Source organism: Staurois parvus, unplaced genomic scaffold, assembly GCF_062004578.1.
Source record: "Staurois parvus isolate SC_StPar_1 unplaced genomic scaffold, SC_StPar_1.0 ptg000157l, whole genome shotgun sequence".
Taxonomy (NCBI): domain Eukaryota; kingdom Metazoa; phylum Chordata; class Amphibia; order Anura; family Ranidae; genus Staurois; species Staurois parvus.
In genome coordinates this window covers 4,836,082-4,856,122 of record NW_028317953.1, presented here as the reverse complement: position 1 = coordinate 4,856,122, position 20,041 = coordinate 4,836,082, and positions in this window count along the sequence as shown.

The window sequence follows — 20,041 nt, the reverse complement described above, 5'->3', positions numbered from 1 at the left end:
TTTCTTGGTCTTCCAGATCTTGCTTTAACTTCCACTGTTCCTAATGACTGCCATTTCTTAATTACATTCCGAACAGAGCATACTGAGATCTGAAAACGCTTTGCTATCTTCTTATAGCCTTTTCCAGCTTTGTGAGCGTCAACTATTTTCAGTTTCAGTTTTCTAGACAACTGCTTAGAAGAACCCATGGTGCTGATTGTTGGGGCAAGGTCAGATGAGTCTGGGCATTTAAAACCTTTGAGATTGACATCACCTGGTCTTCCCAGACGATGATTGAGAACAATCCATGACACTGGCAGGTCTCAGCTTTGCAAAAGGGGCAGTGCATGCTATAAATTCTGCAGGGTGCCCAAACTTTTGCAGACGCCATTTTTTTGTTTTCTGTTATTTTGAAAGTGTAAATGATGAAAATAAAATCTAACTTTTGTTGACATATTATAAGAATGTCTAATCTGTAATTTGATGCCTTTTGGAGATTTTTCCATCTTTCCTTGGCTTCTTTATGCACATTAATACAAATGTTTAGCTGGGGTGCCCAAACGTTCGATCCCCACTGTATATATATATATATATATATATATATATATATATATACACATAGGGAGAGAGAGAGTATTGATAATGTGTTAGGCCACTGCTTTTTATTTATCTGTACTGTACAATAGAGGTGCATAACACCTCTACTGGATATTCAGCAACCACGTTTATCCTTTTTTTTTACTTCTATTCCTCTTATATATGGGTGTACAAAGGTTGTAGTAATTTATGGGAGCCAAATCTTGCTATTTCTTCTGGCTTTTTCACAGTTAATTTGTAAGCTTTTGTTGTGTAGCCAATTGCTTGGCTAATAATGGAGAGTGAAAGAAACCCTGGCTGCAGCTGCTCTCTGCAGTTGCTTCCCTGTGGTGCTGAACTGGTTAACAGCTATAACAGCAAGAGGAGGGAGCTGCAGAGTAGGAAGAGTTCAATAGACTGAGACAGGCAGCACTGTACTGTGTGAACTGTGGTGCAGAGGAGAGAGACTCTACTGTAATCAAGAGCTTTTAAACTTCAATTCCCAAAGAGAAATTGCCTGAAGGACGGAAAAGAGCAGGCTGTACAGGACACCGCTTTTTTGGCTGTGTGAGGAACCAGAGAGAACACATCACTGTCCAATGTGCACCATCACTGCTGTATAATTGGCAGCCTGAGTGGGAACCAGAGCACTCAGTTTGGGGGTGCCTACAGTGAGAGTCACCTGGATGTAGAGCAGGGAGTGGACTAAATGTTGTGTGTGACTGGAAATGAGCTTCAATATCACTGGGACTAGCGAGCTGCTGTTGTGGGGATTTACTGCTAGATAGCCTAGGCCCTTTAGTAACTGACCATAGAGCTGACCATACAGCTATCTTGTAACCCATTGGCTTTACTGGGACTATTATCAGGTGCACCAACAGTACAACTAGGCCTCAACACTAGCCAGCACAGTGTTAGGACGAAAGACTGTTCCTTTACAGCTTCTACACAGAAACCTTCACCTATTGTTTATGCTAAGAGGTACCTCTTAGGGGACATTGCACCATATCCTAGCCATTCTCCTAGAATGCAAGTTAACTTAGTATAGTGATTATAAGGCCTAGCAGACTGTGTCTAATCCTACCTCCTGTGTGTTCATTTATGCTCAAACCACCATTTATTCTAACCCATACCAATATATTGAGCTCATTTACCACTAAATGTTCTTGTTTCTATTTCCTGGTTATAATTCACAGGTATCTATACTCGTGTTTTTATAAGTTCTTACAGTAACTTTCATTCAATTAGGCATGTCAGAGGGGCTGAGGTTGTTCTTGGGGTTGAGGTGCAGAACAGAAAACCCAAATTACCAAGCAGCTCCTGTGGGGGGTAGCGCTATAGTTAAAAAAGGGCATGGGTAGCTGGGCACTGCCATAAGGGACTGCCCTAAGATTCTACACTGCCACTTTAACCACTTGCAGACTGCTACAGGGCAGCAGCCATTTGCAGAATCACGTATGTATACAGAATATGCAGAATACATTTTGGCCTATATTTATGATGACATTTTTATTTTAAATTTTTTTTACTGGACATGTTTAATAGCAAAATGTCAAAAATACTGTTTTTTTTCTCAAAATTGTCGCTTTTTTTATAGACAAAAAAGATAAAAAACCGCACAGGCGATCAAATAGCACCAAAAGAAATCTCAATTTGTGGGAAAAAAAGGATGTAAATTTCATTTGGGTGCAGTGATGCATGACCGCGCAATTGTCAGTTGAAGTAACGCAGCACCGTAATGCAAAAAATGGTCTGATCAGGAAGGGGGGTAAATCTTCAGGAGGACAAGTGGTTAACACTGCAAAATGACATGTCAGCAACCTGCTGTTTGTAAAAAAACAGTTGGAAAGCTGATTGCCAGTGATTTCATTGACCAAATATGGTAAAATCTACATAAACAATGTGCAAGTTGGTTACAGCCTAGCTGCAAAAGCAACACAAAATTTAACTAGTAACACTCCAGGTTAAGGCAATATCCTTACTTTTTTTATTACCATCAACATCTTAAACACATACGTTAGTTCATTATTCTGCAGTTAATTGCTTCTAATCTTGTTTTATTATCACTACATATTGGTGTGTAGATATAATACAAGCTATGACACTTTGTGGAACACATAGCATTTGTAATGTCTCAATCTATCCATGTCACAGCAAAAGGAAAACAGTCTGTGGAATTCAAGAAATTTCAATATTTCTTAGCATACAAAAGCAAATTACCATACATTGTTTGATAGCAGGAGCCTCAGCAACACAGTAGGGTGCATGTGTTTGTTATCAATGTTGTTTAAACTAAATACATGAGCTCAAGGTCCTGAAAACATTTGTGGAATTGTGGCACTCACACAACTCTACTGTTATTGTATCACACTGCGTTACTGCTTCTTCAATGTTATTAACAATATGCCATCATGCTGACACAAACACAGCATAAATAATTCTCGTATAAAGCAGCAAGAAAGCAATTTACTTGAGTTGTTACACAGCTGTGCTGTTGTCACCAATATAGTACCCCTAATCCTCTATCCTTTTTCAATTATTGGCACTGGATAGATATACAAGCATTTGAGAAGCTTAGGTTCCATTGAATTCCAATCTGCTCCTATTTTCATTCTGTATAAGCTATAATGTGTTCTGCCCTTAAATGATGAGTAGTCAGTTACATTTGTCTTTGTAAATTTGATCCTATATTTTGAATTTAATTCTGCTTTTCTTCATCTCAGTGTCTGCTTTGTTTGTAGATTAGAGCCTGCTATAAAAATTATATGGTCTGTCATTAGATAAAAACAGAAACAGCTAAGTATAACTATCTCACTGCTGAGTTTGAATGTGAAACTGAATTACTTTGGGAGGAAAGTTACCAAATCTTGCAGTGGATGCAGCAAACGTTCTTTACCATGTTTACCATCCTTATACTTTTCTCAAACTGTCCCATGGCTATTCAAGAGACAGGGATAATTAAGAACAATATCTTTTGGGTGTGACCAAGATGGTGACAGGTAGAGATGCCTGATCAAGATAATCCACCAACCAGTCTATAGATCTGCTGACCTTTTGGTGCAGGGTACCCTCTCCCTAACTCTGGTGGAGGTGCTGGTGGATATGACTAGAGGCAAGTGCTAACTTGAAATCAATAAAAACGGGTGCAGCGCTGGGAAACATAAATATAAAAAATTCAAAAAATTCATAAATAAACTTCCTCAATCCATAAATAAATAAACAATCACAAGTGAAAAATGAATTCATACATAAAAAGATAAATAGAATTAATTCATATAACAAATTAAACAAAACAAACAGTTTGTGTGCCAAAATATATGGCATGGGTGCTCAACCTGTGGCCCTCCAGCTGTTGCAGAACTACAAGTCCCATGAGGCATTGCAAGGCTGACAGTTACAAGCATGACTTCCAAAGGCAGAGACATGATGGGACTTATAGTTCTGAAACTGCTGGAGAACCACAGGTTTAGCAACCATGATATGGTGATTCTACCAGTTCATAGAAATACAGTGCACAAACCTAATCCTTTCTTGGTGTAAAATGTGAACTGCAAATACCCACTGTGCCAACACCACCAGCAGCACTTCAAACTCATTGGAACATGTGGCTGCATAAGTTATAAGCAGGAAACAAGCCCTCTGTAGTCACCCAGACAGCAGAAAATCTTTCATGGACATGGTCCTGTAACTTATGTGGTGGTGGAGTCTGATGTGTAGACAAGACTTCTATTACACCTCTGGCTCAGGATGGCAGGTGGTAAGCCAAAAGCAATAAAACATAAAAGCATAAAAGAGTATGCAACAACACAATAAAATAAGCTAAAATAAAGAAAATAAAGTGAAATATACCCTAGTTGGATCAGAAGGAGACTAACTGGAATCAATAAAGCAATTAATGTCTAGATCAACATTGAGGCCCAAGGGTGAAGCAGCTCTCATTATATATATCCAGTGGGTTCCCAACCTGTATATCTGCTGGTAGCTTATTAGAACCCCTCCAATGTGGATTTATGGTATCTATTGTATAGACAGAAAACATAGACCTCCAGGATTTTTTTTCTAAAATGAGCAAACTAGGTACTTTGAATCTCCATAAAATATTATAGACATGTTCTTTCAGTATTTCCCTCAACCTGCATGTTGTCCTGCCTATATATTGTTTCCCGCAGGGACACTGTAACAGATATACAACATATCTAGTGCTACATACCGGGAAAGAAGCAATCTCATATTCCTTTCCTGTGCTGGTGGAATGAAATTTACCAGCTTTTCTCCACCTCTCTCACTCATGTTTTGCATTTAATTCTGCTTTTCTTCATCTCAGTGTCTCCTTTGTTTGTAGATTGGAGACATATATGGTCTGGCATTAGATGAAAACAGAAACTGCTAAATATAGCTATCATTCTGTTGAGTCTGAAGGTAGAACTGAATTACTTTGGGTGAAGAGTTACCAGATTGTGCAGTGGATGCAGTAAACTTCCTTTACCATTTTTACCATCCTTATACTTTTCTCAAATTGTCCCATGGGCATTCAAGACACAGAGATAATTAAGAACAACCTCTGAGGGGGCATGTCCAAGATGGTGCCAAGAGGAGACGTCTGAACAAGAGGCTCCACTGTAGATCTGCTGATCTGCGTGGGGTACCTTAGCTGACTGGACCTGGCTCTCCCTAACTCTGATGTGCCGAAGGATAAGACCAGAGGCAGAAGTGCTGGCTTAACTTGCTGCACTAGCAATCTAGGGGGTGCTCTAGATTTGGTGGGAGATCACTTCACTATTACAAGCAGCATGACCACACAGCTGAAGGGGCTTGAGCCTGCCTCCATGGACCCTAACTTCCACACTGATGCAAGCAATCATCGACTGCCAGATTATGCTAACAGCTAAGATCGACCACATGCACACTGAGTTTAGTCTGATCCTGAGGGCCTAGACAAATTCCGTGAGCATATAACTAAAGTGGTAAAATGGGTTTTGACTGCAAAAGCTATAAAGCGGTACCACACAGCAGACCTCCACATTTTAAAAGTTTAGGTAAAGTATCTGGAATCTAGAGCCGAAAATGCTGAGGATCGAACTAGTCATTCTTGAACCCCTGGAGAGGTCTGATAGCTCAGACCAGGTTTTCTTCACTGAGAACCTGCTTAAATCTCTCCTGGCCAAGCTTTCACAATTCTTTACTGTGGAAAGAGCATACTGCATCTCATCCCCTCTGCTCCAGGCCTATTGGGGCCCCTCCTGGCACTTTTATCTTTGAACGCCTGAACTTCAGCGACCGACACCTAGTGCTCAGGAAAGGTTACTCTCAAAGGGATGTGTTATTTGATAAAACTCACCCCCTTATGTTCCCAAATTACTTTGTAGTGACAGAGCATTAGAGGAAATCCTTTGGCAATGTTAGAGCCAAGCTATGCTCCAAGGGTATGAAGTATAGCATGCTTTTTCTGACAAAACTCAAAGTTCAAGATAAAGATCAGGTTTTGTTCTTCACCTTACCTGAGGAAGCTGTCACCCGGCTGGATAGCCTTTGCAGGTCATAATACCCTGTATCCTGTTGTTGTTTCACCAATGGGTAATCCTGAGGTATCCTGGGGTTATGTTAGGCATTTGACACTTTTTATTGCTCACATATACTCTGGACTGTAATGTCTCTCACATCTCAGGGATTAGATGTCTCTTCTTGCACTTACTATGTGCTGCATCATGCTGTTCCATTTGGGCCAACTTCACTTTCTGTATCTTGAGCAAATATTGTTAAGTACACTCTATGACTGATGGGGAAATTGTATTACTTATATTTCCTTATTATTGTTGGCTCACAATATCTAATAAGGAGACATGGTCACTTTAGATAACTCACACCAAAGGTGACCAAAGGTCATATTACTTGCAGTGGTGGGGCTGGACATTCCCTATACACAAGTCCATTATATAACACACAGCTAGACTGGAAATATTTCTCTCAACCTAGAGCATGTGTTAAGCATGTATCTAATCTAATCATCGGCCATGCCATATAATGGAGGGGCCCGTGGCAGAACCAGCATCTTTAGTTAAGTATTCTTGTTATATTTTCTTTATCTTTATCTATATCTGTCATTACTTGTAATAAATGTTATACTTATAAGTATTTGTGTGATCTCTCTTTGCACATATCGAATACAATCCCAAAAACATAACAAAACAATGACACCTTATGTCTTTATGTCTCTTGCAACACGAGGGGCCTCAACCTTCCCATTAAGCATTCCTTGGTTTTCCAATTTTTTAAGAATTATAATTCTCATAACTGTACATCTTAAGAAATGCACCTACTGGGGAGTAAAACTCTAAGCCTCAAGAAACCTTGAATAGGTTATTATTACTACTCTAGCTATTCTAATTTTGAAGAGGTGTGAGTGTTCTGGTATGCAAATCCCTGCCTTTTCAGTTATTAAACTTGTTACTAGACACAGATGGACAGTATGTACTGTACTTATACATGCCTTTGACTGAATGTATGGAAACTGTATTGGTAGATCTCTATCTACCTCCCCTTGCTTCACTTAAACGGCTTCATAAATTGATTAGTATTATAGCCACCTACTCCATGGATAATATTATCATTATGGGAGATTTAATTATGGTTCTTGACCCTGTCATGGACGGGCTCACTCCAGATGATACAACTTAATCTGACCTGTCACTTGCCATTTGGCATAATACAAATCTTTCTCTTGTATTGATTTAGCATATGGGGGGAAGGGGGTTATGTCTTTTCCAGGGTCAAAGAAATTTCTTTTCTCCAGCAGGGAATCTCTTACCCTGCTCCATTAATGCTGCAGGTCTCAGTCCCAGAGAACCCCTCGGATAAACTGTGGAAGCTCTTCAAGTTCTGGATATCTGGGACCATTTAAACTTTAGGCAACATCTTAATGTCTATTGGAGTGTCAACCCCAACTTCACATTAAATGCAGTAATATGGGATGCCTTTAAAGCATTCAGTAGAGGGCAATATTAATTCCTCATAAGACAGGTACATAAAGAACTATGTGCAGACCTGACTAAGGCTACGACGAAGGCTTCTGGCCTGAAAAAACAATATACCCAGACTAAAGACTTTCAGATGTATAGTAAGCCCTGACCAGAGAAATTTTTCTTCTATGTATGATGCTGACTAGAAATTGTTTACTCCATCAATCCCAGTGAATATCTGAGCACGGTGAACAGAATGGGTGATTGCTTGCCAAGGAGCAATCGGCATCCATGAGTATCCTCCAAATTAACAGCACAACTGGCGATTTACTTACAGACTCTGTAGCAATAAATGACTGTTTGCCTCTTCTTATCATGTACTTTATACTTCTTAAGTAAATTATACTAATAATGACCTTATGACTTCTCTAACTGCTGAGTACATTCCTGTTCTTACATCCACTTTCACACACTGCTTAGATTCTGCTATCACACTCAAAGAGGTGTAGAGAGCTATTGCCTCGCTCCAATCTGGAAAAACCCCCAGCCCGGATGGGTTCCCAGTGAAATTCTACAAAACGTATGCAGAGGAGATAGCTCCTCCTTTCCATTTTCTGTTACTGGCCTCTTTAAATGCTGCTTCCCTTCCTGCCTCTATGTCTGAGGTAGTGATTGTTGTTGTTCTGAAACCTGCCAAAAATATGGACCAATGCTCATCCTTTTGTCAGTTTTGATGCTGAATGTGGATTCAAAACTGTTAACAAAAATTTGGGCTAACTGCCTTAATGTTGTTATTATAGCACTGATGCACCAAGATCAGTCTGGATTTATGCAAGAGAGGGGTACTGATATTAATATTTGTAAGCCATTTACTCATATGGCTTTGGCTACACCAGACTGACTTGGGATTGTGGCTTCCCTAGATGCTGAAAAAGCATTTGACTACATTGAGTGGGAATACCTGTAGATGTTTTTGGACAGCTTTGGGTTAGGTCCCAAATTTATTTCCTGACTTAAGTTGTTGTATGCTTGCCCTACAGCCCCTATGTGCACTAATGCTACCCTCTAGGCTTCCCTCCCTCTTAGAAGGGGTACGAGACCGGGCTGTCTACTTTCCCTTTATTTAGTGCTGGAATCCCATGCAACCCTTATTCGACAAAATCCTAGAGTACAGAGAATTACAGTAGGCTCCCTACAGGATAAACTCTCTCTATATGCAGACGACTCCTTTCTGTACCTGGCTGATGCATCTTCCTCCCTGCAATCATCCTTAGATATTATTGACCATTTTGGCCACTATTATAAAATTGCATTAACTGGGACAAATCAGTGTTGTTCTCACTCCATCATTCTAGTTTCAGACCTGTAAAACATACACCATTACAATGGGTTACCTATTTGGGAAAACAGGTTAGTGGGGTGCTCACTGCCTATTTAGACAATTACATCTGTCCCTTGGTTACCCAATTTGCTTGGAAATGTAACTTCTGGAAGTCTCTTCCATTAACCCCAGTCGGTAGAGTGAATTTGATCAACATGGTCTTCTTGCCTATATTCCTTTATTTTTTAGAAACACCCCAGTCTCTATACCAAAGGCCATTTTTTTCAAGTTGGATGGAATTATAGTCTTGTGTGTGTGGGCTGGGATGACCCCCCAGCTAAATAAGACAACCCCTCAGCTACCCCTGTCCCATGGAGGTTTAGCACTTCCAAATTTCCAACTCTACTATTAGGTGGCAATAGAAGGAGCTCCTTGGCTCCTATGCAGCCCTAAGCAATTTGGTGTTCCAGGGACGTCAAGTCCATTCATCTGTTACCCGTCTTATGTGAATGACTATTTGTGTATGGGAGTAGGCTAAACGTGTTTACTGTACAGACTCTACCTTTTTGCTATACCTCTCCCTATGGGGGAATCCGTTGCTCTCCCATCTTTATCAGGTCCCTGACCCACAGCAGTTGGCTGCCCTAGGGATTAGGACTCTAAAGCATATTAAAATATCCTAATTTTTGGTATTGAGGTTGAAATACTATCTACCCAGTACTATATACAGTACTTTAGATATTTACAGCTGTGGCATGCTGTGGACATCCAGTTTCTTGAATGGATTACTCTGCAGCCTGATCCCATTGAATGCCTGCTTGCATCGAGTGTGCTGGGGAAGCCATTATCCTCCCTCTATCTCCAACTTTCAGTTGCTCATGCCTCTAAATTGACCTGGACTTTTTAGAAATGGAGAGAGGATATTCCTGAGTTTTCTGAAGAGGACTGGGATGACAATACAACTAATAGATTACTACTATGATATCTGCTAAAGACATTCATACAACTGAAATTCCGACACAGGGCCTATTAAACTCTCCAGAGACTAGATCTACCCTACTGTGAGTCCTATGTGCACTAGGTACAATTATTCCATTGGTACATTCATACTTATGATATGGTCATGCCCCCTTATTCGTTCCTTCTGGGAGTCGTGTGATTAATGCTCTGAATGACATTTGCGATATTACTCTGTGACTGGAGCCATCGCTTCTCCTTCTAGGTGTGATGTAAGGTGGGTTGGTCAGTGGACATATATTATTGTTCCTGTTCTATTCATTTTTTCATGCAAGGTGGGAAATTCTCTAGCTTTGGAATCTTACAACACTTCCCACTCTGAACACCTGGAGAGCTGCCATAAACACTGTATGTTCAGGGTTCAGATCAAATGGAGACCTGTGAAATTGTTAATTTCCTTCCATTTCTCCTTCATCCCCTTATTACCCCTTCCCCAACCTCTTCTCTACCTCTCCCCCCCTTCCTTCCTTCCTTCCCTCCCTCCACTGCTGGTTCTTGAACAAGTCTGTCATGACTATACAGAAGGATGCTTTCTGACACAATTCCATGCTGTAGAAATGTTGATATCATTAGAAATTAATGACTCTGGAAGCCTTAGTGTATATCCTCTTCTCGAATGGGGAACTGATAACATTTGATCTGTACATACTGCATCGATAAGTATATTGTAACCATGTCTTATTTGTGAGATCCAATTTGTTGCTTGGATTGCATCCTTTATTTGTTGCAAGGCTATGTACTTCTAGTTACACTACTACTTGTCACAATCATTCCCACAGGGCATGAAAACTCCTATGCAAACACCTGAGAGGGGGAAGTGTGCACAGAAGAGCAGACGTTATCTCCTCATTCCCCTCCCTCAGGAATGCAAGCAGCATATGACGCTGAGCCTGCCTAACAATTCTTTTGCCAAATAAGGTATTGGCTTGGCCGTGATAGGAAGATTCCAGTTGAGTTTGTCTTAGAAAAGAAGAGCTCTCTTTCTTTTGGGGGCAGTCAGAGAAGTGAGGACGGTCCTTGATATAACATCTATCGGACAGAAAGCAAAGGAGAATCTCGCGGCAACAACGAAGCCGAGTGCGAGACCAGAAATCCCTTATTAGCTCATCCGACTTGAAACTGCTTAACCCCAGGCATTTATTTGGCAAGTACTTATTTACCTAAACTTCTTTCTGTTATATGTTTGCTGTGCTGTTGTGCTCTGTATATTTATATATATATTGGTTACATCTTCTTTCTGTAAATATTCATACTGCACCCTTTTAACCTTTTGGTAATAAATCTTACTTTCTAAAAGTGTTGAGCTGTTTCTATAGCTCTGTATTGCAATTTACGAATCCCTGCCTCATTTCTACCACCATGCTTCAAAGTTGTTACAGGTATATAATAAATTATATAGTTGTCCAAGTTATTTGCATTACTGATATAAAAATACCTGTTAATGTTATAAGGAGCTACAGTTCAGGAATGGAACTCATTGTTAATCATTACCCCTTATTACCTTCCATATATTTTAAATTTCATGTATGTGGATTATGAGCCACCCATCTATCTATTATTCTTACAGTCCATAATTTTTCATGATATATTTATATCTATGAGTATATGGGTAATTAGGACATATGTGTGCATATGTATATCTAACAATAGGATTTAGCGAGCGATTGTCATGACATAGGAATCTGTTCCTGGTAAAAGCAGAGTGGCTGACCAGGACTGGTTAAGGCAGTGTGGCAGATGTGGTGAAAGCCACAGAGTAGACTCAGGAAGGGGTTATTTACTAAAATTGCAAAATCTGGTGCAGCTCTGCCTAGAAACCAATCAGCTTCCAGGTTTTATTGTCAGCCTAACTGAACAAGCTGAAGTTAAAAGCTGATTGGCTACCATGCACAGCTGCACCAGATTTTTAGTGCTCCAGTTTTAGTAAATCTTCCCCAGAGTGTTCAGTGTGTATAATCACTTAGAGAGCGGTGAGAGCCCTTAAAAGGGCCTAGGCTCATAATATAAGGAACTGGCTCATCTTCAACAGAACAACTTGAAGTGAGAATGCTGCAATGCGGGTGATACCCAGTTTGCGGTCCTCCAGCTTACTTGAGCAAGCCTCAACTGAGAACAGGTAAAATCTTCCTTGCAGAGCTGGGGCAATGGACTCACAATTCAGTGAGTTATACAGGGAAATAGCAAGAGAGCACAGAAATGCATTTTTGGTGCATTTTTGGGTTGCTTGACTCCAATCCCTCTCTGATATTGTATTATGGTCAAATCAGGTGGCTTGAACAAGCTTATATCATCATGGACACTGTGTAAGGTAGTAGAGTTGCCAAAAGTCTATTTGTGGCCAACAAGGTGAGATGATAGCGGTGAACTACCTCCCCCAGCCACAGATAGCGGTGAAGGTAACACCATCTGGTTATTAATTGGGTACATTATAATGGGAAACTCGATTCAATGGACCTGGGCTATATCCTCCTACTGATTATGGCATTTTAATCTTAAATGCGATTTAATAATGAGTTTATACTTATTTTATAATAACTTTATCTTGTTTGAAATTAGTCAAAGTGTGAATTAAAATGGTAACCATTCAGTGTCTGCTACCCCTCTCTGCCAATCCCTCCACTGGCTTCCACTCGTCCAATGGATAAAATTCAAAATACTAACAATAACTTACAAAGCCATCCACAACTCTGCACCCAGTTACATCACTAACCTGGTCTCAAAATATCTACCAAACCGTTCTCTTTGATCCTCCCAAGACCTTCTGCTCTCTAGTTCCCGTGTCACCTCCTCCCATGCTCGCCTCCAGGACTTCTCCCAAGCTTCTCCCATCCTATGGAACTCCCTACCCCAATCTCTCTATCTCCTAATCTATCCACCTTTAGACAATCCCTGAAAGCCGTTCTCTTTAAAGAAGCCTATCCTGCTTCTAACTAGTAAACTGCCTTTTATATCCTCCATCAGCTCATCCCCCACAGCTATTAACTTTTATATCACTCAACTCTTCCTTCTAGATTGTAAGATTTAACGAGCAGGACCCTCTGTTTCCTCTTGTACCAAATTGTATTGTAACTGTTCTGTCTACCTTCATTTTGTAAAGCACTGCGCTAACTGTTGAGGCTATATAAATCCTGTATAATAATAATTTGTTATAATTCATGGTAACATTCACCATTCCATTTTTAAAACCTAAGACAAGCCATAGATGATTCAATTTTCTTGGTTGCAGGAAAGAAATTGGCTTGATTCCCCCATTAACACAGTCGGTGTTGCGGGGAATCCCTCCTGAAGCGCTCTTGTTCCCAATTATTGTTAGTGGTTCAAGCCATCAGCAGCAATCACATGCAAAAAATCTGACAGGCTGGTTGTACTGAAGTTGATTGATGGATCGACTTCAGTACAACCAGCTTGCCCATACATGGATCGAATCTCAGCCGGTCCTTTCTGAACCTTTCAAGAACCTTTCAAGATTCATCAAGGGCTGGCTTTAAAGGATTTACTTTATGATGCATATGACTTACCTATGTGTTTTTTTTTGTCTATGTACCACAGGCGGACTGACAACTCATGGGGCCCCCTGGGCAATAGGGGATCATGGGACACCTGTGTCCTTGCCCAAACTCAAAAAAGCCTATGAAAAAGGTACCAGGGGCATCTCATGGGGCCCCCTACTAACCCCAGGTCCTTGGGCAGTGCCCGAGTTTCCAAATGGTCAGTCCTCCCCTGCTATGTACAGTATGTATATTTTATATGTGAAAGGGGCTTTTGACTTAATATTACTTTATTATCTTATAGTAAACAGAAGCATCAACAATTTATGCAGTGCTTTATGCATTGTACATTCATAATAGCCTCTTCCCTCAAAGAGATTACAGTCTAAGGTCTTTATCTCAAATGTATATGTACACGTACTAGGACCTACTAGAATGTCTTTGGAGTGTGAGAAGGGCAAGATAGCAAAAGAGTGGTCCGGTTCAAGCAGAGGTTGTGGGCAGGCTGTAGGTGAGAATGTAGTCAGGTCAATCTGAGCCAGCAAATAAACATGCTATTAATAATATAGTATAGCGCCCGCTAGGTGAGGCTAGTGTCAGGTAAATTTATTTTTTGGCTCATAGTAGTGAGTGAGCCGGAATTATTGTGGGTTCAGTGTGAGGCCAGGCTGGGTGATTCAGCAGGTTAGGACTCTATGACCTTCACCTGGTTCTCGAGGCCCATGGAAGCTTCCAGAGAACAGTTGGCATAAGTGTGGAGATCGAAATCTTCATATTTATGGGAATCATAAAACAGTCCCAGGCTAAGAGGCCTTGGTATTGTTGGCAGACTAGCCCATAACTATGAGAGAGCAAGGGAACTCTAGCAAGTGGATCGGGTGGAAGATGGATTGGTGAGAGGTTCTGCTGTGTAGCCTGGGAGGGGGGGTTCTGCTTCCAGACTGAAGGCTGGAAACTGAAGAGAAACTGAAAGAGGGAGCTCCACTGCACAGTATTTTGGGGTGTTTTATCTTTTTTTCTTTAACCAGTGCAGGAGCGGGTTGTCGCTCATAAACAGCACCCGCATTTTCAGGTTGTGCGCACTCCCTGGGAGCACACGGCACCGCGAACACTGATCGCTGTGCGGGACCTCTATGTGAGGACCCGATCATGTGATCACTGATTGGCCAATCAGTGATCACTTGAATAGTAGCAAGCATCATTGCTTACTACGTGTGAAATATGTGAATGATCACAGAGATCACATGGTACAAGGCTATTCGCAACAGCCTTGTACCATGTGACAAGCTGTGACCAATCACAGCTCTCACAGTATTTCTCAATGGCTGCAAGAATGCAGCCAGAGAGAAGGAGAAATGATTGCTTTTACAGCCTTTATGGGTGTAAAAGCAATCAGTGTAAAATAAAAAAAATAACAAATTCTTCATCACCCCCCCACAAGTAGTACAGTGTCACTATGGTGACACTGTACTGCTAGGGTGACAGTATGTTAAAAAAAACCCAAAACCTAAATAATAATTAGAGATGAGCGAAGTATTCAAAAATTCGATTCGACTGATTCGGCGAATTCGTGGAAAAATTTTGATTCGAGTCGAATATATTCGCTGCGAATTTAACTTATAAAAGGGTGTTTCTAGGCTTCAGAGAGCCTTTATATTAGTGCAGAACACTGTACCTTTAATCTAAATGCCCTTGGAGTCTGCTGGGGAAGAGAAATAATACTGACAGTCAGTATGACATGCAGATGAGTGCCGTCAATCTTAGAATCACCGCACACTTCACTCATTTGGGCAGTCACGGGGCCAAAACCAGAGTGTGGAGCCACAGTGTGGCGGTGGAGGCAGCAGCAATGGGAGGCCATACAGCACCCTATGACAAAAATGGAAACCACCAGCAGTGTGAGGAGACCTGAAAGTGGCACATGGCAGAGTGTGGCGATGGAGACAGCAGCAATGGGAGGCCGTACAGGGACCCATGACACACTCTGGACCTGGCAGCAGCATGAGGAGGTGGTACAGGGGCCCATGACAGATTACGGGCCTGGCAGCAGCATGAGGAGTCGGTACGGGGGCCCATGGCAGATTAGGGGCCTGGCAGCAGCTATGGGAGGCCTGTAATCTGCCAGCACCCTATGACAAAAAATGGAACACACCAGCAGTGTGAGGAGACCTGAAAGTGGCACATGGCAGAGTGTGGCGATGGAGACAGCAGCAATGGGAGGCCGTATAGGGACCCATGAGAGACTCTGGACCTGGCAGCAGCATGAGGAGGCGGTATAGGGGCCCATGGCAGATTAGGGGCCTGGCAGCAGCTATGGGAGGCCCGTAATCTGCCAGCACCCTATGACAAAAAATGGAACACACCAGCAGTGTGAGGAGACCTGAAAGTGGCACATGTTTGGGGCATGATTCATGGCGGATTTAGTCAGTTGTGTCAGGAACTGGTGGTTTGAAATCCAGACTAATCCACGCCTGATTCATTTTCACAAACGTGAGTCTCTCCACACTTTGGGTGGATAGTCGTGTCCTCCGCGGAGTTACAATACCTCCTGCCGCACTAAACACGCGCTCCGATGCCACGCTACTGGCCGGGCATGACAGCCTTTCAAGGGCAAATTCAGCTAGTTGGGGCCAAAGGTCAAGTTTCGTTGCCCAGTAGTCAAGGGGATTGTCTACCTCGGTTGGCAGGGTGCTGTCCAAGTAGGCCTAAGCCTGTTGTTTGAGGTCCTGCTCCAGGTCCACCTGATGCTGCTGCGGCTGGTTAGTAGTTTCCTCACTGCGCTGGTGAAGAAAGCTACTCATCATCGACTGCAGACTGAGGCAGCTGCTGCTGGTGGAGCTGCCACTGCTCCTACCACCCCACCCCTCCCCTGCTGCCATGGCAGCGGAACGCGAGCGCACAGGGCCCACAGTGTCTGAGGATGGACGTTGGCGCAGAAAGGCAGAGACCAGCTGACTACATAGGTGGTTTTTATAGTACGTTATTTTGGCCTCCCTCTCAGCAGGTGTGAAAAAGGCCACCATTTTTGAACGGTAGCGAGGGTCCAACAAGGTGGACAGCCAAAAGTCATCCCTCTGTCTGATGGTTATTATTCGGCTGTCGGTACGCAAGCAAGCGAGCATGCTATGGGCCATTTGTGCCAAGGAATGCGAGGGACTCCCTGCCTCCATCTCCACAGCATACTGCCACGGTGCGTCTGGGTCCTCTGTCTCCTCTTCCTCCTCCTCTACCAGATGCTCCTGCTCCTCCACTCCTGTCCGCTGAGTGGAAAAACCACCCATTTCACTCAATAATTCCTGAGCACCAATGTCCTCCTCTACCTCCTCCTCTTCTTCCTGTCCTGCCCCCACAGGGGTCATGTGGCGTTGAGATCTGTGCGCCACGTCTACCGCACCCTGACCAGCCATTGTTAACAGCATTTGTTCCAGGACGTGCAAAAGAGGAATGACGTCGTTCATCCCATAGTCCTGCCGACTCACGAATAGCGTGGCCTGCTCAAAGGGCCTGAGCAAGCGCAGGTGTCACGCATGAGCTGCCAATGGCTGACATCTAAGTTACACAGGGAGTACCTTTATCCGCTTTTAACATCAGGAAATCTGTGATGGCCTTTCGCTGTTCGTAAAGGCGGTCTAACATATGTAGGGTTGAATTCCACCTTGTTGCAACGTCACAGCATGAGGAGTCGGTACGGGGGCCCATGGCAGATTACGGGCCTGGCAGCAGCAATGGGAGGCCCGTAATCTGCCAGCACCCTATATCAAAAAATTGAACACACCAGCAGTGTGTGAGGAGACCTGAAAGTGGCACATGGCAGAGTGTGGCGATGGAGACAGCAGCGATGGGAGGCCGTACAGGGACCCATGACAGACTTTGGACTTGGCAGCAGCATGAGGAGGCGGTATAGGGGCCCATGGCAGATTAGGGGTCTGGCAGCAGCTATGGGAGGCCTGTAATCTGCCAGCACCCTATGTCAAAAAATTGAACACACCAGCAGTGTGAGGAGACCTGAAAGTGGCACATGGCATGAGACACTGTGGACCTGGCAGCAGCATGAGGAGGCGGTACAGGGGCCCATGGCAGATTAGGGGCCTGGCAGCAGCTATGGGAGGCCCGTAATCTGTCAGCACCCTATGTCAAAAAATTGAACACACCAGCAGTGTGTGAGGAGACCTAAAAGTGGCACATGGCAGAGTGTGGCGATGGAGACAGCAGCAATGGGAGGCCGTACAGGGACCCATGACAGACTCTGGACTTGGCAGCAGCATGAGGAGGCGGTATAGGGGCCCATGGCAGATTAGGGGCCTGGCAGCAGCTATGGGAGGCCCGTAATCTGCCAGCACCCTATGTCAAAAAATTGAACACACCAGCAGTGTGAGGAGACCTGAAAGTGGCACATGGCATGAGACACTGTGGACCTGGCAGCAGCATGAGGAGGCGGTACAGGGGCCCATGGCAGATTAGGGGCCTGGCAGCAGCTATGGGAGGCCCGTAATCTGCCAGCACCCTATGACAAAAAATGGAACACACCAGCAGTGTGAGGAGACCTGAAAGTGGCACATGGAAGAGTGTGGCGATGGAGACAGCAGCAATGGGAGGCCGTACAGGGACCCATGAGAGACTCTGGACCTGGCAGCAGCATGAGGAGGCGGTATAGGGCCCCATGGCAGATTAGGGGCCTGGCAGCAGCTATGGGAGGCCCGTAATCTGCCAGCACCCTATGTCAAAAAATTTAACACACCAGCAGTGTGTGAGGAGACCTGAAAGTGGCACATGGCAGAGTGTGGCGATGAAGACAGCAGCAATGGGACGCCGTACAGGGACCCATGAGAGACTCTGGACTTGGCAGCAGCATGAGGAGGCGGTATAGGGGCCCATGGCATATTAGGGGCCTGGCAGCAGCTATGGCAGGCCCGTAATCTGCCAGCACCCTATGTCAAAAAATTGAACACACCAGCAGTGTGAGGAGACCTGAAAGTGGCACATGGCATGAGACACTGTGGACCTGGCAGCAGCATGAGGAGGCGGTACAGGGGCCCATGGCAGATTAGGGGCCTGGCAGCAGCTATGGGAGGCCCGTAATCTGCCAGCACCCTATGACAAAAAATGGAACACACCAGCAGTGTGAGGAGACCTGAAAGTGGCACATGGAAGAGTGTGGCGATGGAGACAGCAGCAATGGGAGGCCGTACAGGGACCCATGAGAGACTCTGGACCTGGCAGCAGCATGAGGAGGCGGTATAGGGGCCCATGGCAGATTAGGGGCCTGGCAGCAGCTATAGGAGGCCCGTAATCTGCCAGCACCCTATGACAAAAAATGGAACACACCAGCAGTGTGAGGAGACCTGAAAGTGGCACATGGCATGAGACACTGTGGACCTGGCAGCAGCATGAGGAGGCGGTACAGGGGCCCATGGCAGATTAGGGGCCTGGCAGCAGCTATGGAAGGCCCGTAATCTGCCAGCACCCTATGTCAAAAAATGGAACACACCAGCAGTGTGTGAGGAGACCTGAAAGTGGCACATGGCAGAGTGTGGCGATGGAGACAGCAGCAATGGGACGCCGTACAGGGACCCATGAGAGACTCTGGACTTGGCAGCAGCATGAGGAGGCGGTATAGGGGCCCATGGCAGATTAGGGGCCTGGCAGCAGCTATGGGAGGCCCATAATTGCCAGCACCTTATGACAAAAAATGGAACACACCAGCAGTGTGAGGAGACCTGAAAGTGGCACATGGCATGAGACACTGTGGACCTGGCAGCAGCATGAGGAGGCGGTACAGGGGCCCATGGCAGATTAGGGGCCTGGCAGCAGCTATGGGAGGCCCGTAATCTGCCAGCACCCTATGACAAAAAATGGAACACACCAGCAGTGTGAGGAGACCTGAAAGTGGCACATGGAAGAGTGTGGCGATGGAGACAGCAGCAATGGGAGGCCGTACAGGGACCCATGACAGACTCTGGACTTGGCAGCAGCATGAGGAGGCAGTATAGGGGCCCATGGCAGATTAGGGGCCTGGCAGCAGCTATGGGAGGCCCGTAATCTGCCAGCACCCTATGTCAAAAAATTGAACACACCAGCAGTGTGAGGAGACCTGAAAGTGGCACATGGCATGAGACACTGTGGACCTGGCAGCAGCATGAGGAGGCGGTACAGGGGCCCATGGCAGATTAGGGGCCTGGCAGCAGCTATGGGAGGCCCGTAATCTGCCAGCACCCTATGTCAAAAAATTTAACACACCAGCAGTGTGTGAGGAGACCTGAAAGTGGCACATGGCAGAGTGTGGCGATGAAGACAGCAGCAATGGGACGCCGTACAGGGACCCATGAGAGACTCTGGACTTGGCAGCAGCATGAGGAGGCGGTATAGGGGCCCATGGCAGATTAGGGGCCTGGCAGCAGCTATGGCAGGCCCGTAATCTGCCAGCACCCTATGTCAAAAAATTGAACACACCAGCAGTGTGAGGAGACCTGAAAGTGGCACATGGCATGAGACACTGTGGACCTGGCAGCAGCATGAGGAGGCGGTAGGACGTGAAAGTGGCACATGGCAGGGGCATGATTCATGGCGGATTTAGTCAGTTGTGTCAGGAACTGGTGGTTTGAAATCCAGACTAATCCACGCCTGATTCATTTTCACAAACGTGAGTCTCTCCACACTTTGGGTGGACAGTCGTGTCCTCCGCGGAGTTACAATACCTCCTGCCG